Here is a 21,999-nt window from a genome sequence, read left to right as displayed (position 1 = left end):
ATACAAATAGAAGAGACGCGCTCGTGTCGAAAGTTTAGCCGATTCTGTTGTATTGTTAGTTTGACTAACGACTTCATACCACATGATACGGAGATTTTTTTATGTTATTTTTCTTAAATTGTTAATATTTATATGTATTCGATGGACTGATAGTTATGATACAGTTAAATCCTAGGTGTCATTTACAAAGAACGTATAACAAAGGAAGAGATTAGAAACAGGATTAATACTTCAATTGGACCCCACGATGACCTGCTGACCACTGGTAAAAACGTAAGCTCAAACTCTATGGCCACAACTAGGTCCTTACAGCTCGCAAAGACCTTCCTTCGGGGAACAGTACTAGGAAGCGTATGAAGAGGAAGACAGAAAAAGCTATGTGAAGACAAAATCAAAGAATACTGTCAGGCCTGTCAGTGAATAGAACTCTACCAAAGGAAAAGGACAAAGAGGAATGAAGAAAGATGGTTAACATATTGAACATGGTGCCCCAACGGTCCAACTGACTAATGAAGAGATGAAGGTAATGGTGAAGGTGACCCTAACCAGAAAAACTGCACTTATAAATTAAAATTCCTAAAAAAAAACACCTTTCAAAAATGTACAAACAACAATTAGAAACATTCATTAGCTAAGATTTTTTTTCATGTACACCAGTTGCTAAAATGACTGTAAAATTTTTGTTTAAAGAGCTTATGAATGCACTAAGAACTCGTGGGCTAACATTTATTAACCCCCGTTAACTGTAACGTACTGACAAAGACATTTTTAGTCTAAGCCGTTTGACGTAGCAGATAGTATTTTATATTTATCGTAATTCAGAATTATTTCATTCCTAAGAATGCATTGATTCATCGCTTCATTACCGATGTCTTTCATAATCACTAGTATTCAAGTATATTTAGTAAATAATAGTAACTGGCCTACAAATTGGACACAAGAGTGTTTGGACTTAGCGTTACATTTCTCCCACTTCCTTATTCTATCAACTCTGTCTGTCTGTCTGTCTGTCTGTTGCACGTATGTCTGATCTTGTACAATGGACTACATTTGTTCTACTTCCCATTCTTTTAAACGATGACAATTCATGAATTAATCTGAAAATTAGCCAATTAATTTATTAATTAGTGATAATTGATTAATTTTGTTGAATATGGTAAAAGGGAGATAAATGAGAGTAATTGCGCGGTTCTTATCCTCATATAAACTTTTTAAAAATATTATATTTTGTTTGTTCTTACGTTTTATTTATTTCACCTGCACTTTTTTTTTCTTTTTCGTGTAAGTAAAGCGCTCTGGTATCATAGCTTGAAGCTCAGAGCGCTGGAACTTTTTTTTTTTTGCAGTCTTCACACTCTAGACAAAATAAGAAAAAAAAAAAGTTTTGTTCAGCCCCCTAGATAGAAGGGCAACTGGAATATATGACATTGAAACATTGTGTTGGTCATTTCTCAGTACAACTATGTTATAGTTCAATGGATATTTTTGGGTGGCTGCCTGGTCGAGCGGCATATACGCTGGACTGTTATTCGAGCTTTTCTATTATCCCGGATTCAAACCCTTCCCGCTGCCAGCCCCACGTCGTCCTGCGGTAGGTTTGAACAAGGAAGTATATTATCTTCAACTCTGAAAGAACATCCGAAAGATGTAAAACATTTTAACTACAGTTTCATTTAATCTAAAACTAAGAAGTCATAACTTGATTGTTGTGGACGGTCGGAGATTTTTAGCACTAAACTGTTGGTAGACAACTAAACCACTGTAAGCGTATTATGTTTTAAATTATAAAACTTATTATAACTTGAATAACTTCTTTTTGAATGAGAATAAAAAGAGTTTTACTATCATATAGAACATTTTAACTTCACATGAAGTGATTTAAATGTAGTAGACTCTAGTACTAATATAAAACGGTATCTGGAATTAAATCTAAAGCACTACAAAAACACGTCTTTACACCCTGATAACCATGACTCTTCTGACAATCTTATTACAGCTTATTACAGCTTATCTTGCATCATTCTACAAGACTAACATTAATGATATCTCTCTAAATCTACCAATTGGAGTGATCGTTAAATGAACTAGTAATCGTGTTCGCATTATCGTAGTCTGTGAATCGTGACCAGCCTGTACTGTGTTATTGTGTGTATCAGTCGTGTTTTATTGAAATAAAGCCTTGTTTCTAAGGTTATGAGTTGATTTAGTATATTACACCAATAAATACTCACTTTCTATTTAACCTCTATGTATTCCCTGTACAGAATAAACTTGTGTAGTGTAAAAAGGAACGTTTAGGAAAATTGTTTATATGGATGTAAAACAACAATTCGACTCGTGTACAGTATCACTAGCCTCTACCTCAGCACAGTCAATGAAACAAAAAGCAGCATCGTGTTATGGCACTAGATTAGGAATTAGTTATTTGTTTCGGAAATAGGAAAAGTTTCGACTTAGATACAATGACGTGACTAGTAACACAAGACTATGTTTAAGGCTGAACGAAATATCTAGGCGACGTAAACAATTTATTGGCAGTCTTAATGCTATAAAAGAGAATAAAAGGCTTAACGAAACAGTCTACATAGTATGTCGTTACGTATAGGGCAATTTTATCCAAGGCGCATTCAGTAAGACTATCCACTTTGCCAGTATCGCTATTGTAGTTTAACAATTGTCATTAATTTTAAGTCAGTTTGCTTAAAATATACTAAGCAAAGAGAGTACAGGAATGTGTATGTAGTGTGGTAAAAGTTTTCTCAGCCATCGTTATAGTTAATGGGTTTTGAGTCGCATGATGGGGCTTACGTGTTCCGCCCTTTAGTTGCCTTGAAGTGCATTAGCTCCATATAGGTCAGTGAGATATTTTTTTCAGTATTGTTTGCAAATGGGAAACGATTGTCTCTCGAGACGTAAAACGCCAGAGACAGACTGTTTTGTTTCGTGAAAGTTAGTTTTCAAAGATGGAGGTCTAATTATTTTTACCTAGATCTTCACGTTGTGAAACAAACGCCTCTCGAATTGATTGGGAACATTCGCTCTGAGCGCACACTGACTTCTTTTTTCTTTTTGTTTCAAATTAAACTGCATTTCATTAACATTACCTCTCAAAAATGTTGGATCAGATCTAGTTATGAATGGATTGGATATAACGAAGAATTTATGATCAAAAATTAAAATGCTAATTTCACAACATCAATAACATAAAAGACATAAAAGCAATTCCGAAAATCTTGCAGATGTAAGTATGAAAACATTAATTAAGATCAGTAGCTGAATATAATTAGGTCCTTTATTTTAAAAAAAATATGGCATACATTAAAGGAATGTTTCAAAATCTGGCATTCTTTTCTACTGTAAGAAAGAGGTCAGATAGACAGTCTGAGAATACCAAGATTTGAAAACAGTGCAACAGACGAAGCTAAACATCACCAAAAAAGTATAAGCAACATAGTTACAAAGTCAGTTTGTGTAAAAATACAAACTCAAAATCGGCCCCCAAAGTGATCCACGCAGGTAGAAAGGCAGGTTTCACAATTTTCAGCAAGGATTTCAGAAACAATTAACAAAAAACTATCAACAAATACAGCCCTATCTCCGTCGATACACAAAGAAGAGAGGTGTGCATGTCGAAAGTGTTGTCGATACTGTTGTATCGTTAGTACGACTATCAAAGGTAGAGATGTACTAATCAGGGTACTCTTCTAATCATGCAACTATTGTTGCTGACTCAGACCCTGGCTGCATGCTAGATGTTTTTAGTCAGATTAAGATTAAAATACTAGTTCAGAGCACACAAACTGCACCTTACATAGCCATGAACTGTTGTTCTTTTTGGTTAATATAGCTCCATCATCCCCAACTGGATAAAGACATCAAAAAATAGAATAAACCAGGCAATAAGCATCATGTCACGGATGCAGAAAATTGTGTTAAACAATACCTGGCTGACTACCAATACCAAAGAATGGTAAAAACCAGATAACCACAAGTCAACGAAGGACCAACTACAACAAGAAAGTAAAATATTTTCCAGTCTGAGGGAAAATTCAAAACATGTCAAGCTTATTTAAACAATTTTGTTTTACAAACATTTTAAATGTAATAACATTTTTTTTCTTATTTTGTTTTACAAACATTTTAAATGTAATAATATTTTTTTCTTTGTTATTTATACAGGTGCTGAGCCAATCGATTAATGCAAAATGTGACAATCAAAGAGTTATTTGGAAAGAAGAGCGATAAATCTAATAATGTTTGTGAGCCTGCTAAAAGGTTAATATTTGTTTTTAGTACAATGAAGTCCTGTTATCAAGAGGCAGGAACGTGCTGTGTGGAGACGAACTCATTCCACCAAGTACAATTAAAGACATTAGGGATTTTTCCTTATGACAACGACTCTAGCACTAGGTCCAAGTTGGAATGTTCGTCACTTTGTCTTTCACAATCATTAACATGCCAACATTTTCGCTATGACAGTGTAAAGAAAATGTGTCTCTGCGGAACTGATCTAAGTTCTATTGGGATCAAACCTTCTTCAGGTCAAAGCCTGTACTCGCAAAGTACCAAGTACTGCGACTTGGCTCTAGGCTATAACTCGACCATCATGCGGACGTTCGGACTTTGTCTGAAAATTGTCAGAGCAAATGTAAACTTCAGTTTAGCAAAACTGTCTTGCAGCAAAATACAAGGTTGACTGGCGATGGTCAAATCAAACGCCACAAAGGAATCTCTTCTGACGATAATGCAGGGTATGAACATTGAGAGAGCCTGGGTAGGAATAGACGATATACAGTCAGAGGGAACATACGTCTGGTCAGATGGTTCAGTATTGACACCAGAGGAGAAGATTTTGTATATACCTAAACAACCAGACAATTTGAACAACAGCCAAGACTGCACTGTTATCATAAAATTTAACAGAGGATTAGATGATACTGTATGCTCGAACAATGAAATGTATATCTGTGAATATATTAATTAAATCCTGTATTAATTTAGAACAGAGTATCCATTTTTTTTAAATGATTTTCAATATCTGATTCACACTATGATGCTAATTCTAATTACTTGAACTCAAATAAAAAAATTAAAATAAAAAAATTAAAATCCATGACGACAACATCATATAATTTAGAAGATTTAAAATCTTATAATTTAGAAGGTGGTTCTAAAGTACAATGTTATTTAAGAAATACTTATAGGCAGTCAGCATAAATCTAGTATCAGCTTATCGCTACGAGATACCTATAAATATCACTACAAGTTATTATTATCCTAAAACTATTGTTTTACAAAGCTTTTATCAACTCTCTCTGCCTGTTAGTCTGTCTGTCTCGCCAAAAGTTGGTACACGTTATTTCTCCGACACACGATATCGGAAAAAGCTGACATTTCGCACAATTCTTTTACCTAGCAACACAAGAATCAGTAAAAACAAAATACAATGAGTTAATTGAAACTATTGGTAACAAATTACTTTGTTTGGGATCTCATACAAGGGAAGGAAATAGTACTTGACTGAAGTGGTGTTATAAGCTGCATTAGCCATCTTTAAGTTAGGCTTCCGTCCCAGGCTTAGTGAACACAAACATGAAATAGAAACGTTAGATAACTCTACAGTCTTCCATGTTGGTAGACTCTACGCTAGCAGAGTGATCACCGCGTTGGCTCGAGAAGGCTTTAGCTGACATGTTCGAATTCAGGTCCTTCTCTCTTTTTTTTTTTCAATGTATTTTATAAATGCTTTTTATTTTTTTCTTGTTAGTCTATATCAATTATAAATTTAAATACCTGAGTGATCCTAACTAATTGATACAAGTGCACTTAATAAAAGATTTGCTTGTTAAAAAAGTATTTTTTAAAATGTTTTTCTTGTTTCAACTTCGTATTAGTTGTAAAAAGAACTACTAATACAACAGGAGATTAATTGTCTACTTTCATACTAAAACAAGCAAAATAGAAACAAATCCTTTTTTTTAGAAAACAAAGCTTATCTAAGGAAAAGAAATCCTCAATTGTTAAAGTTATTTCCCTAAATCGATTTCACACAAAATAATTAATAACCAATAATTTATTGACTAATAGTGTTTTTTTTTAATTGATTCGTGTATTGTTTGGTACAATAAATAATTCTTTAAAGTTTCAACTTGATCCAAGAATGGGTGTGGGAGAAAAAACGTGTACACACTTTTTACCAGACAGAGTGAGTTGATATCAGCTTCTTAAAAATATGCATTGAACTGACTTTTTCTTCAACCTGAATGTTGTTTTTCTTTTTAATATTCCTAAGAGATAAGCCAAGTCTTTTTAACGCTAGACTTCTGGAAGCTTGCCTCCATATGCCTGTCTGAGGCAATATCTAAGCACTTATAAATCTTTATATAGCTATTACCGATGGAAGCGAGGCCGAAGGCTGACCACACCTGTTAACTCCCCAATTTTGCTTCCATATATCACATAAGCCCTGCAGATGTATGCCTCATTTATTTACTAAAAGCCACCAAGAAAATTAAATTCAACTATAAACTTATCAATTACCCATGATATATATATAGATTATATACATCGTGGGAAGCGTGGTCGAGAGGTTAAGTACGCATGAACTTGGCTTGTCTTTGCTACATATGAAGGGGGCTCGAGTTTCGACACCCTACTCGAGAAGACTTGTGTTTACTGAGCGCCTACAGGCAGCACGGAAAACTACACCCAGTTACCCCCTCCCCCCACTGGTCGACAAATGAGATTGGATCATAGCGCTCTGTGCATGTTATGAGCATGAAAGTAGTGCTATATAAAAGCTAAAAAAATGTGTTAATGTATTGTCACTACTTATTATGTGACATCTGATTATGTATGTTAAAATAATTAAGAACGCCTTGCTTCGCTTGAATTGTTGTACTACTTTGTGTCGCGTGCGTCACATGTCTACTCTAATTAGCAAAGCACAACAAATATTAAAATTCATCAATGAAGTCTTATAATAGCAGACATTTTATATTATCTATATATATATATAATTCTCTTCTTCCCTCAAAAGTTTGGACGAGAAGAAGAAGAAGTAAAGGAAAGATCACTCTCTTATTTCTGCGAATATAGTCACTCCATGAAAAGACAAGAGTAGTATTCACACTACGGATGGCTGCCTGCTCGCTGGACTGTCGTTAAAATTTATCAATCCCAGAACCCTTTGTCCTGCGGGAGGGTTGGATTAGGAAGTAAACTATCTTCAACTCTAAAGGGACATCCGAAACATTGTAAAACATTTTACAAACAAACATTTTACAAACACTAAATAGCAGCACCGGACTTAACCATTGTGACCAAGAAGTCATGCAATGAGATTAAGTAATATACTATAAATAAATAAATAAATAAATAAATAAATAATATATATATATATATATATATATATATATATATATATATATATATATATATATATATATATATTCGTAAATAGCAGGGCCGGACTTAACCATTGTGGGGCCCTATATGAAACGGATTTCAAGGGGCCAAGTTTGGGTAGGGAAGCAGACAATAAGTGAAATTTAAGAATTTGAATTAGAAATAAATTCGTCTATGCATTTTATTCATTCTTTACTACGTACAGAATTACTTTACAAGCCTTGCGTGTAGCAAAGTCATACAGTATATCATAATAGTTCTGTTTCCTACAAAGATCACGCTCAATAGCAAGAATTACCAAATGTTTCAATCTATCTTTAAGAATTGTTGACTTAAATAATTCTTCATTAGTTTGAAGCGCGAGAAGCTTCTTTCACCAGATTACAAAATTACGGCTAATGCATAATGCGGTGCGTAAGATTTGCGTTTTCCTTATTGAATGACACCACAAAATGACAATTTTTATATACATATTTCTGTATATTTTAAGAACTTTTTCGTATATTTTGCGATTTCGGGAGATTTCCAGGAGCTCCTGGTAAATCGACATTAGATGGTTCACTTTCGGAAAAGAAAAAAAGTAGCCGTTGCATCAGAACTTTCAATGATCTAAAATATCATGATGTCCGATTATTATTATCTCTTTTTCTTTTAGAGATCTAAACGGGACGGACAGTCAGACAGACAGACAGACCACGCAAAACTAACAGCGTCTTTTCAATCTTTTGGGGGCCTCTAAAATGAAAAAAAAATTCTCTATTTATTTATCTTTCTATCTGTTTTTTGGCGTGGATAGCTATTTAAAAAAAAAAACAAAAAAACTTTAAATTAGTTAATCTTATTTAAACAAAGTACAGAAATTAGAGATTTTCACTGTAAAGCAAGCAACATCCGAATAATGAAATAAAGCCATTGAACCTCAGACCAGCAAGTGTGTACCACTCAAGTCAAAAGATCATCAATGATTGTGCAATGCAATTCGAGTTTATGATAGAGGATTATGCAAACTCTTCCAGATCGTAAGTGCTATCTCGCTAACCACTTTGTCTAACTGCTCAACACTTGAAATTCTTGATAAGTTAAATGAAAAGTCCTTTGTAAAGGAACTGACAGCAGCCATTGACAAGCTTACACGTTGGAAAGCAGCTGGAAAAGTTGAAATTCCTGCTGAAACCATTCATTTGGAAAGCATGACCTACTTACAAGCCACTCCGCGAACTGCTGAGCCTGGTGGGTCCTCCCTGGATTTAAAAGATGCAAAAATTTCTACGATTTATGAAATAAAACAAAACAAGGGTGGCCACTCTTATTGTAATAATTACAGAGGTATCTCAATGCTAAGAATTGTTGGAAAAGCAAGAGTAGTACTACTAGAACGGCTTTGTTTCAAATAAAAGCAAACAGTGCAACACCTCGTCTTAAGACTCTTCTAACTCTTCTGGAATTAGTAGAGTAGCGTTAAGTGATCATCTAAGATCAGCATGGAAACCTCCCGATACAGTGTCGGTGGCACCTATTGAGTTAGCTCAGGGTGTTATTCATCCACATAAACTTTCTTGAAATATGTTCCAATGAACACTATTGCTTGTTATTTCTTTTGTTGAACCAATACAGTGAGCTGATTACCTACTTTTATTGATTTTTACTCAAATGTAAAATCTCAATGTTAATTACATATATTCAAATGTTATTGCACATTTTACAATAATATTTAATTAAAATTATAAATAGACTTAACATCATATAAAATGGTTTCTTTTGTTGTATTTTAAATAATATAACGTTGTGCTGTATCATTTACACTTAAAGTACCATCGAAATATGTCAAGGCATATTATTATTTTATGTTTTACATGTTTCGAATATCCCTTCAGAGTCCAAATCTCCCGCAGGACGACGGTGGATGGAAACGGGCAGGGTTTGAACCCGGAACCATCGATAAATGCAAACGACAGTCCAGCGCACAAACCGCACGACTCTAGGTTTAGGTCTAGACTAAATAGACTGTAGATAAAGATTCAGAACTAAATCTATATCCTAATCTATATCCTAATCTAGACTAGATCTAGAAATCTATAAATAGAATCTAGATCTACTAGAGCCAGGTCTAGGTCAATATTATGATCAGGATTAGTAGGCCTACTACTGGGTTATAGTGCACTTATGCTGTTCGCATCAGATTCACTTCTTGAAGTGATACTACTACTTACATAATAAATAAATCTACACCCCTAAGCTGGTAGAAGATAAACTATTTTCTTAAAGGATTATAAATGTAAGATTTGTTCAAATTTTTTAATACAATTAAATCTAAATATAGATCTATGTCTGGCCTCTATTTATTGTAATTTAGACTGTTGTCAAGTGTATAGCCTAATGAGGATGTGTGAAAACTGCGCGGTATAAATGTAGTGTTTTTTTTTAAACTTACAATTGAAAATTTCTTTTTAAAAACAACATTTGAATCAGTATTCTATTCCTTGAGTTAGTTAATAACAAGGAAAATCTATGTTATAATGATCTATTCATACTTTTTCAATTGTGACCTTAGATGTAATTTTTGTGTCTTCAATGTGGGAATCTATGAATGGAGCTTGATGTATTGTGAAGAAGCTTGTAAACTCTTTAATAAGACTTACTACCCCTGAAGTTTTCCTTTAAAAGTGATGTAATTTTTTGAAAAATCTGTTTACATATATAATTTTAAAAATTAGATGGTTCACTTTGGGAGAAGAAAAAAGTAGCCGTTGCAACAGAACTTTGAATGATCTAAAATATCATGTCCGACTTTCATTTTCTGTTCTAGTTTCTGCGGAACGAACGGACAGAAAGGCCACACAAAACTAATAGCGTATTTTCCCCTTTCGGGGGCGCTAAAAATTATGAACTAATTTTCCAGAGATGAAAAAAAACTGTTTACAAAGGAGTCTACTTCAGTTTTAAGATTTAGGAAATATAGAGACGCATGAGCATTAGCATGAAGATTTTAAGAACAAAGGGGATTCTATTAGCACTGTGTCTGGAATGATACTCAAAATCTAAGAGATGTAGTCAGTATTTTAGTTAGAAAGGTATTTCAGTTTGAAAAGCATTCGTAAAGGAATCATTATTTTTTAAATGAAACAATTTTTTTTTCTAAATAATTTATAATGCGCGCATTAATTGTAATGCTACAGTGTCGCAAAATAATGAAGTTTTTAGTGTTGAAATATTGGTTGAAAAAAGTTTGTTTATTGAAAGTATCATTCCATTATAAGTGTCGTGAACATTTTTAAAATGAAATGTTTACCTTGCAATTATCTACATTTCCAAGACACGTCTGAGTTTGATAAAGAACTGGTTTCAATCAGTGCAGGTAAGTGAAATAAGATTTTAAGATCCTCAAGAAAGAAAGATTTTTTTTTAATGTAAACAAAATGCTTTTACAAAGCAGGTAGTTTCATTGTTTTGTATCATAGTTTTTTCAAAACTCCTTAAAATACAAAGAAAATGATTTGAAATTCTTACCAGAAAAGAGAACAATAAAAATACATGTGAATAGCAAAACAATAAAATCCAAGGTACAACATAAACGCACAGATATTCTATTACTTTGAAATAATGTTGTTTCTTTTCTTTTATTTATTATCTGAAGTTTAAAAAAAACAAACTACTTTATTTGGGAGACAAAGATATATATATATATATATATATATATAGAGAGAGAGAGAGAGAGAGAGAGAGAGCGCACGTAAATAGCATTATACAAATGTTTACACCTGTTTTTTTTTTTTTTTAAATGAAACTTTTAAAAAGTTTGTCAACAATGTCAAACATCCGTGAATCTCGATGGAATAGACAGCGATCACATTCCCCCCTCCCCGTCCCCCAAGTTTAAAATTATTTTTTTAGTAAAAAAATATAGAAGGCATAGAACTAGGGTTCTTTAAAACTTCCACAGGCATTTCGAACGTATTCTTCGGTTAGGTTGTTTATAACTGTTCTGTGTCTTATACTCCGATAGTTATTACATGAACAAAATTATGTGAACGCCTGAGTACAATACAGAAGTAATATTGATTTTTAAAGAAATCTAATAAATGTATCAAATTAAAGAATACTAGACTGGTATTTCATATATTGTCCTCAAGTGGATTGTTTTCTCACAGAGAATTTCTGAATCCTTATTAGACGTGGATGATTTAAAACAATGATTTCGACTTTACTAGTTCTACCTTCTCTATTTCAATGGATAGAAACATTTTCTGTCGTTAATTTCAGTTATTACCAAGTAACAAGTCAAACTTTGGGGATACTTGCTACGTACAATAATTCTTTATCACGTTCCAGTCTGCAGTGTTCTATAATGTGCGTATCACGTTCAAAGTCTTATCAGAATTTCTTATACGACAGCGTAAAGAAATTCTGCCTAGGTGGAGCTGACCTAGGGTCGGCTGGGATCAAACCTTCATCCCGAGATAGACTGTACTCGCAGAGTACCCAGTACTGCGATGTGTCCCTGGGATACAACTCGACCATCATGAGAACTCACGGCCTCTGTCTGTTCATCTCAACATCCAAAACAACATTTTCTTCAGCTAACAGCTCTTGTGCTAGCATGCAAGGCCAACTGGTGATGATAAAAACTAGCGCGAAAAATATTACGATGCTGAAAATAATGCAAGAGCTTAACGTAGTCAGAGCTTGGGTGGGTTTAAACGATAGACTGACAGAGGGAACGTACGTCTGGTCAGACGGTTCATTGGCTTCACCAACAGACATGAAGTTGTTCATATATAAACAGCCTGATAACGCAGGAGATTCGGACTGTGTCATCATCTTGCAGAATTATGCCGGTCTGGACGATGTCTGGTGCTCAAATAAAGAGTTTTATTTCTGTGAATATGTGACTTAAATTTGGACGATACTATGGTTGGCAGACGATTTCATACGTTGATTTTTTGTTGTTGTACCAGACGGACATAATAACTTAAGTATTTGTTTACTTTTAATAGAAATTCTTAACTTTCAAACTTGTAGCACAAAGTTGTTTGTTTTTTTGTGTGTATTTCACACCAAAAATCTTTAAATAGATTGTCTGTTTAATTATCTCATTTATTGTTTCTCATTTCTTTCTATTATATCAGTAGCCAATTACTTTAAATCTATTTATCTTCGTTATTCTCCTTTACCTCTGTCTCGCCATCATTAGTTTCAATGTTCCAATCGAATTACTCATTTTGATCATTTGTATTTCTCTATCGGTCTATCCTGTTTTGATTAAACTTCAATAACTTGTTTGTTTGTTCTGAGAAAATGTTTTATTTGGTATAGAATTAAAGAGAATTGCATGCTCTTCTTACATAATGCAAATTAATGTTGATAAAACCAAAAAATTAATATAATTTAATGGGGTTGGATTGACGTTGGTATCGTCAGTTAGGAGAGAAAGAGTTCATATATTGTATTACTCATTGTTTGATTAGTTATTTGTAACATAAACGGATAGTGAAATAGATTTGTCAATAACAAGAAGATTACTGTTAATAATTTTTTAAATGAAAATCTTTCTTTAAATACCATTGCAACGTTATATTTCATTACACGCAATTTTTTCGCTTACACATTTAAACGTTTAAACAAATATAAACACTGTAAGAATAACAATATAAAAGGGAAATAACTGTACATTTTATTTTACTTCTATGAATAATATTAGATGTATTTTCCTTCATTAATTTCAATTTAAATTAATTACCACTAATCAATTAAATAAGTACATTGTTTGATTGATCCATAAGAAATATAAGAAAATATATTTTGCCAAATTCAATGTGATCAGAGAATGGGAAGTGGGAGAAATAAGGTGTACAGAATATGTACTAGACAGACAAGAGTTGATAGAAGCTTTGCAAAATAAACCAAATCTTATAGCGTCCAATCCATTAAGTAATCTACAAAGAGCTTGCAAACATTAGCTTAGATAAAATAAAGAAAAAAACATCGTAGCGGAAACTTTTTTTTCTACAAAGTACAATTACATTGATGAATTTGGGACATCTCTCTGGCTTCCGTCTTTTATATCAATATTATTTCGCGTTTTCCTTGTATGTAATTAGGACTAGCATTATAGTTTAAAGATATGGGTATGTACGATTTACGAAAACTTTATATATACTTTGTATTGCTCATTTGAAAAATAGATTCTCTTTTTTTTAAAATTCGAATTAAAATAGCAAAGAAAGTGTAACACTTATTTTTATAATTGTATAAGATTTTAAAGTAGAACCAGTGATTTTTTTTTCGTTTTTCGTTTTATGATACAATATTCTATTATTTTATGGGCTCTATTGCAATGTTTTCCAAACTTTTGTCATAACTGGATGTGACAGGTGGGGAAATGTGACGTGTGTTTGGCACGTTTTATGTCTAGGGGATGATTATTTTTAAAGCTATCACACCCCCACTTATCAGCATATGAATCGGGAGCAGACACGCAACGAGACAAGCAATGAAAGATAGATACAAAAGTTAAAATAAAGGATATTTATTTACATAAATATACATATAATAATAAAAAGGGGGAGGGTTTGCATCTATCTCTAGTATATTCTATGTTTAATCATCACTCTTGCACATAATAAGAGAGTATGTCACTTTGTCCTCTGACTTAGCTGGTTGTCCTGTTGATGTCGCAGCTGGCTGGGTCCTGGCTTGAGGTTCTGCAGCTGGAGGTGGCGCTCTAGCGGATAGAGGGACGCCGGCGATATAGTTCTTGTGGAGTCTCAGTCCCCAAAATCTAATATCTGTAGTGGGCACAGTAGGGCGGGTGGCCGTCTACCGTGGGCACAAGGATACTGCGGGCAGAGCTGATCTGCCGTGGGCAGCGTAGTTGACAGGATATGTCCAGTGAGTTGCCGAGGGTTGGCGTAGCTATGACGTCTCGCACAGATCTGACTCTATAGGGACGTCGCGCCTAATAGCTTGACAGGTGGGCTGTCGAATAGGCGGGCAATGCCGATAGCGCCAAGTAGTAGAATTGAGTAGATCTCCGTGGGCGGTAGGTGATACTCAATAGGAAAGTGCAGTGCTGAATAGCACTAAGCACATAGATAGGCCAGTAGGCAAATAGGCAGGTAAGTAATCCGATAAATAGGCAGGTCTCAGTAGGACAGTGCAGTGCTGGATAGCACTCAGCACATAAATAGTAGGTGATTCTTGATATCAAACAAATAGGCAGACACCTGAGGGAGGCACCAGGTATTCCTCTAGGAGAAAGAATAAGTGATATAGTCCAGACTCGATAGCTCAGCTCGAATGAGAAAGAGAGGGTGATTTGAGTTGGTTTACTATATATATATGCCTGAAAAGTGTGGGCGGGCACCGGAAACGTCCTAGGCTAAGAATTATCTTACACGTGGGTGAAGTAGACTTGAGCCGCACCTTGGAGTATCACGCGGTGTATTGACCCGTGTAATCTCTTAGATCAAAGAGAGACGTGGGGGGAAAGAGTGACCTACATTCCACCCAAGGGGGGGGGGGGGTCAATCGCGGCGGACATCCGCGGATAAGACTAAAGAGAACGTGTCTATCTTTGCCCCGGTCAAGGGCAGATAAATGAAAGGACTGGCCTAATTTTCTCCAAGGTGGTGGACTAAGTCTAGCCTGGTAGAGAGGAAAAGGTGGGGCGGGTGGAGAATTTAGGGGTAGGATGGTGAAATAATCAAAATAAAATAAATAAATAATGAAAAATAATAATTAATGCTGTGATAATTTTGAGTGACTCTGACAGCGAGTTTTTGACTTGTCACACTGGACACTTAGCATATTTTGCGGAATACTATTTATCTTATTTTATAAATATGGTTGAATTACTTTCATGGTAATATATCCTGGAAGACCAATGAACTTCTTGATCAGGCATGATATCAGCTATTTGAACTCGACCAGCAAATCACTTCAAGGCTGATGTTTGTATCTTTGCTTCAAGTTTGTGTCTGAATCTACATCAGTTTAAATTAATAGTGATGTTACCAAGAAGAACTAATAATATTTTTGCACAGCTTATATCCACTTACTCTGTCTGTCTGTCTGTTTGGTAAAAAGATTGAAAATTTTTTCTCCCTTTTTCCCATTGTCGGATCAAGTGAAAACTTTTGCACATTTATTTATTGAACCAAACATGAGATGAATCAATCAAAAACAAACATACAAACATACATTAAACGAATTAATTGTTGGTGAATAATTATTTTGGTTGTTTTCGATATAAGGGGAATAAATGCTACTTAATGAGACATATATATATATATATATATGGATTTAGTCCCCTAATTACGTTTTGACAGTTTTTTTCAACCACTTCCCATTCATGGATCATTCTCTATTTTATTTATTATTCTATCAGTTGCTTGGTGTGGAAAGCCATTTAAAAAACCTTTCAGATTTTATTTAGTCTGATTTTAACAAAGTACAAAAATTAACGACTGCAGAGATAAAGCAAGCAACATCAGAATAATGAAATAAAGCTATTGAACCTCAGATCAGGAAGTGTGTACCACTCGAGTCAAAAGATGGCATGATTATCAGTGAACGTGCACTGCCATAGGAGCTATAAGGTGGATTATGTAAACTCTTCTAGATCGTATATGCTATCTGGCTAGCTACTTTGTCTAAGTTCTTTACACTTTACAATTTTTTTATATAAATTAAATGAAAAGTCCTCCGTAAAGGAATTGAAAGCAGCCATTGACAAGCTTACATGTTGGTACGCAACCGGAAAAGTAGGAATTCCTGCAGAAACCATTCATGCGGAAAAGCATGACTTGCTGAATCACTTTCACAAACTGCCAAGCCCCGTGTTGGGTCCCCCTGGATTTAAAAGATGCAAACATTTTTCCAATTTATGACATAAAACAAACAAGGGTGACCACTCTTATTGAAATAATTACAGAATTATCTCACTGCTTGGCATTGTTGGAAAGTAAGAGACATATTAAAACGGCTGCAGATCTTATCAGAACGAAGTTAGAGCTTCTATCAACTTGTATTTCCTAGGTTATTAAGTATAACCTCAAGGTATTCAATTAAAGCAATTAATGCAAAACAAGACTTAACAAAGTCTCAAGTATAAATGTATACCAATGGTTTATTTACATCAGGGGTTCTCAACCTGTGGATCGCGACCCCCTTGGGGGTCGATTGACGATTTGCCAGGGGTCGCCAAAGACCATCGAAAAAATGGATTGTTTTGTCTATTCTTCTATTGCTGTGTGTGAGCGGGGGTGGGGGTCGCGGCAGAGTGGGGGATTGTAAAAAGGGGTCGCCGAGTTTAAAAGGTTGAGAACCGCTGATTTACATGAAGAGTTACATCAGATTATAAATAACTGGCTAAGAACTCACAGGCCGTCTCAAAAAATAGAAACTAAAGTTACACGTTCAAAAATAGTATGGCAAACCGCTTTAGTCATTTATTACAAATAAATACACAATCTATCGTCACATTGTGGAAATAAGTAAGACACAAGAAAAAAAAACGAAAGTCACAGGCCTCAGGTCAACACACGACCAATTTTGGCAACACTTGGGTCTCAGGCTTCAGGCTAACACAGCCACTTTTAGCCTAAATAATGTCTTGATAAACTATAAGCTTCAGGTAAGCAAATAAGCTTCATGGAAACCCACTTATAGTCATCCGTTCGGGGAAGCCTATCTGATCATCCAAAACAAATTTGAATACATCAGAGACAAGGCTAGAAAAATACGTAACATTCGGGAGTATCCCAGGATGCAGAACATCAGGGTTAAAATATACTACCTGGAAATCATTTGAGGCTATATCTACAAATTAATCACAATATATAAAACTCAAGATCGACTCCTAACGTCATGCTGTGGGTCTGAGCTACGTAAAACAATGTGTGTTTGACTTTGTGTGTATTTATTTTTTAGCGGCCCCCGTAAGTGGAAAAGCCGCTAATAGGTTTGTGGAAAATGTCAGTCTCTCAGTCTGTCACACTCAGATCTCGTAAACAAGAAGAGAAATGAAAAATATTATTTCACCAAGCTATGCGGCTTGAAAAAGTTTAGGTGCAACGGGAACTTTTGGTTTTCTAAAAGCAAACCGTTTAATTTATAAAATTAATTATACAAGCGATTTTTTCATAAAAATACACCAATTCTAAAACAATTACGTAAATGTAAGGGAGGCAATGTTACAATATTTTATAACCCTATTCGCGACGCAAAAGGGTTAACTGTGTGTGATCAGCTGACATGTGACACAGGTCAGTAATACAGTTTAGCGTGCTATATTGAAAGGCAAGGGACAGTACTGGCATGAACTTTGCACGTGAATAGCGCCCGTGTTACGGTCATCTGATGATAAGCCTGCGCAGACCAGACACAGTGTGTAGGAAAGCGGCAGTTCAAGACCGGAGAGCGTTGAGACCGGGATTGTTAGTCAGCCATGAAGTCGGTCCTGGTGCAGTCCTCCAGTGAAACGTACGAGTCCAGGAAGAGACAGTAGAGTTGATGAGTTTAGTACAGTGATATACGGTCTAACGTTGTAGCAGTTGATTGTGTTGCCAATTATGTCGTATTGGCTGTTTGATTTGACCATTATTAAAGAAAAAGATTATATGGAGCCTTGTTGTCAAGTTCTTGATGTGTTGATGTGTTGTGTTGCGTTTAGAAGTGTTTACAGAAGGCCTGAGTAGGAGGGAATCGTAACAATATGTTAACAAATAAAGACAATTTTGTGTGTATTTTCAGTATCATTAAGTCAAATATATTTATAAAATGTACAAAAAAATGTTCACAACAATTATAAATACTAGTTAAAGGTGTTTTTTTCTGGTCAACTAGCCGCTTAAGTTAAAAGGAAGCATTTATGTTTGTTTATAAGGACTAAGAATGCACTATGTATGTAAATATCGTGCACATTTTTTAAATTGAACTTTTCATTCGTGCAGTAGAGTAACACCGCGGCAAGATACAATGACAAAGTAATCCCTTCAAATGTTTAAAATAATGAGATTTTATTTATTTTTGTTTAGTGCCTCCATCAGGATAAAAGCCGCTTATTTGTGTGCGTTTTGTCTGTTGGTTGGTCTGTATAAAAAAACAACAACACTAAACGCTATTGAAAATTTGATTTAACCTTTAATGTTCTTTCCAAAACATCGCAATAGTTTTAAGTATCTATAATAGATTGTTCCGGATGTTTTTTGTGAAAAACAAATCAATACCAACGAATGTCTGTTTGCTCTTCTAACTTATATTACATGTAATGTCCGTGCTATGAACTAAGAAGAACTATGAAGTTGTTCCGATATTGTTTTATAAAAAAATGTGTCAAACGATTATTTGAAATAGCATCATTGACTTACATTACCCTTATATTCTTGGACAATAAGTCACTGTAGTTTAATTATCGATATCCAATTGTTCCATATTTACAACCTAAAAGAAATTTATATCGAATGCCTTTTTTTTTCAAAAATATCGACAATATGTTGTTCAGGATTTTAAATACGAAAGTAATTTACCAGAGATGATTATTGAAAAACACTTAATAGACTTATTTTACATTGATTTTTATTGCTGAAACATTACAGAGTTTTATTTTTTATTTGAAAAGAGTGTTCCGGTTTTGGTTTTGAAAAAGAAATCAACCTACATTACTTAAATTTTCTTAGAAATCGTCACAAAAACTGTTCCGAATTTTATTTGAAAAATCCACTAACACAAATGACTGTTTAAAATCCCTCTTCTAATAAATAAAACAAATAATCTTCTTCTCATTTAAGAATCTCGGTTGTTGCGGATTTTTATGAAAACTATTCTAACTCTATTTATGTAAAATCGCACTTCTGTCGTACATTAAATTTAATTTTCTAGGTAAACGTTTTAAAATCTAATTATCGTTAATATTATGTTCAGATTGTTAAGGAAAATAACTTCCTAACACAAAACTATGGTATAAAAATCTCTCCACAATGTTGTGGTACATCTAATTGTCATACGAGACCATTCCAAAAATTAATTTAACGGTATTTGATTTTCTTTTTTTTCTCTCACTTTATATACAAACATCCGGAACAATCTATTATAGATACTTAAAACTATTGCGATGTTTAGAAATGAAAATTAAAAGTTAATCTAATTTTCATTAGTTTTTATTTGATTGTCTTTTTCCGATATCAACTTGACGGACAGACAGACTGACGGCTTTAATCCTAATATATATATATATATATATACATATATATATATATATTGTTAAGACCTCTGCGCGGTGTTGATTCTTGACAATCTGTCTAGTGTAGATCTGACTGTAGGTAACGCTGAATTCAACACTTCAGTAACACCGGCGAAAGGCCGAAACAATCAAATATGTAGTCGACGCTGATATGTTGTTCAAACAATATGTTTAATACTCAAAAGGGAATCGTCCGATGTCAATAATGTCGTACTCAAGTCTACTACTTTACAATAAGCGTCCTCCTTCTAGCGTCGTTTAGAGCGTTCTTCTTTTTAAAAGATCTGTCACGTCACTTGTCGCTAATTAAAACTTTACCCTATTCCCGAAACAAATAACTACTTCCTAACTACTTCCTAATCATGTCATAACAACTCCTCCCCCTCCCGCTAAAAAAAATTGCCTGTCAATTTTTTAATCTACTGTCTTAGTCTTACAATGTGCAAGGGCCAAAATGTAGGGAAACATAAAAGACAACACAACTTGAGTCTTGATTGCGATTTCAACTTCTCTTTCTGTGTCCACAATCAAGTTCCTCTGAACATCTATTTCCCTCAAGTGTCACTAACTGATACTGTCCAATGTGATGTGCCATAGGTGACCGCCGACATAGTTCGTTTGCGCTGACACTATAGGTGTGTCTATCTATACATCATCACATCACGTTCCGGAGGTTACACCGCTTTCCCTCACACGTCAGGACAGACAATTTACCTAATATGACAAATTGACATTTATCAATACTCGTTCTCCCACTATACACCTAACGTTCTTTCGGGCATCTACAAGTGTATTTTATTTCCTCTCTCCACTTACTTGTCCCCACACGACCTAACTCTTGACTGATGTATGATAATGCTCAAATACAAAGAATAAATTATAAAACTTACTTTTCCTTGATATCACTACATCGTCGCCTTATAAATGCCCTTTCTCTTCATACACACATACATGCAATGCATACATACTACCCGAAATTACATAATTAACATGAGTCAATCTAATGATAACCAAATTACATGTATATTATAACATAAATATACTATTCAAAGATACATTAAACAACCTAATACCCGTCTAGTTATGACTACTAGTTAAGTCAATTAATTAAGAATAAACAATTTAAATAAAATCCAACTTATTTACACACTACAGTCTCATAGTGCTATGTTTCACAGGCTATCTACACGACTCGTACATTTGTTCTCTCCAACTGGAGTTAACATCTCTTCTTACACCACTATAGCCCGCTTGTGGCCTTCTACCTCGGTATGACTTGCGATTACCGCTACCACAGTCATCTCTTCTATCATCACTATCGGATACAGACCTGCGCCTCCTATCCGAACTCGCAATCTTCTGCTCAGACTGTTCTGCCCTACTCCAACAGTCTTTAGCGATGTGTCCATGTTTATGGCAGTTAAAACAAATTCTGTCATTTCTAGGTTTATTTCGCCTCATGTTGCCATACCTGCTTTTCCAACTTCTAACCTGTTTGTCAGAAGCGGCGCTGACACCTGCTACATTTCCAAGTAAAACATCTCTAGATAACCTCGGCATGGCTACCCCTTCGCAATACCCTGTGTATAATGGAGATCGAAGAAACACTTTGCAGGCTTCGAACCTCTTAACTGCGCCGTCTGCCAATCTGACCGATTTGGTATATCCTAAATAATCCTTAGATTTCACTAATCCCCCTCGAACTGCGAGTGTACTGCTAGCTGTGTCCCGGATCACATTTACCTGTTTATTATTTATCATGCCTGGATATAATTTAAATCTATCTTTCCCACAATCAACGTAATTAATTTCTTCATCTGGTTCACTATGTCCACTATCACGATCCCTGTCTTGGATGCTCCTTACAAAATTAACCCTATCTGGTGGCCGATTATCCCTCTCTTGTCTACGGTTTCCTTGATTACCTCTCCTATCACTAGTGCCACTATTATCCTGTGTATTCCTATTGCCAGCTCCATTCCCTCTATGTTTCCTACACTGGTATGCCATGTGTCCCTTTTCCTGACAGTTAAAACATGTAACATCCCTAAGGTTTCTATCACCCGCTTTAGGTCTATCTATTCTCCTATCATAACTTTCCCTGCCATTGTTTTCATTTTCCCAGGATCTATCCTTTATGCCATCATAACTATCCCGACCATTGTTCCCACGTTCCCTGGACCTATTTCTCCTACCATAATCCCTATCATTACCATCATTTCTCTTTACATAATTTACTTTTTTGTGGTCGCTAACTGAAAGTGGGTTGTTTGGGTAAGCATTCTTAAAGATCCTAATGATTTCTACCAAGTCTTCAATTACCTTCGGGTTTCTTTCTTTTACAAAGGACT

Source organism: Biomphalaria glabrata, chromosome 13 (genome assembly GCF_947242115.1).
Source record: "Biomphalaria glabrata chromosome 13, xgBioGlab47.1, whole genome shotgun sequence".
Taxonomy (NCBI): domain Eukaryota; kingdom Metazoa; phylum Mollusca; class Gastropoda; family Planorbidae; genus Biomphalaria; species Biomphalaria glabrata.
This window is presented reverse-complemented; position numbering follows the sequence as displayed.